The sequence below is a fragment of the Pseudomyrmex gracilis genome, unplaced genomic scaffold (assembly GCF_002006095.1).
Source record: "Pseudomyrmex gracilis isolate BER0280 unplaced genomic scaffold, ASM200609v1 scaffold_2767, whole genome shotgun sequence".
Lineage (NCBI taxonomy): Eukaryota > Metazoa > Arthropoda > Insecta > Hymenoptera > Formicidae > Pseudomyrmex > Pseudomyrmex gracilis.
Genome location: NW_018023351.1, coordinates 3,991 through 4,449, shown reverse-complemented (window position 1 = coordinate 4,449; position 459 = coordinate 3,991).

Genomic DNA, 459 nt, shown 5'->3' with positions numbered 1-459 from the left:
AAAGGTATTGAACACTAACCGAACGGATAAATTTGTAGCCAAAATAAAATAAACCCATTCCGGTGAACTTCAGTGGGTGAAGCAATATTTGCAGACCAAACTGATATATCTGTATTATAACGCATATTTTGTTATAAAACAGAGGTCTACAAGAAAAGACTACAAGGTATTTACAAAAGTAAAGTTTAAATTTATATTACCATATTATGCATATCCGCAAAAGAAAGAAGATTTGTCAAATTACGAATCACGGTTCTGGTTTTTTCTGCCTAAAATAATGTAAAAACTATTGTAAAAACAAGAGTTTTGCAGTTTTTATTTACTTTGTTTTACTTAAAATCAGTTGTATAATTGTACGTGAAACAATAATACATGTAGTTTTGCAGACATGTATTACATTTTGTTCTTCAACATTGTTATATAAATGTCATTTAAAACAAATTTAAAAAATGTTTTGGA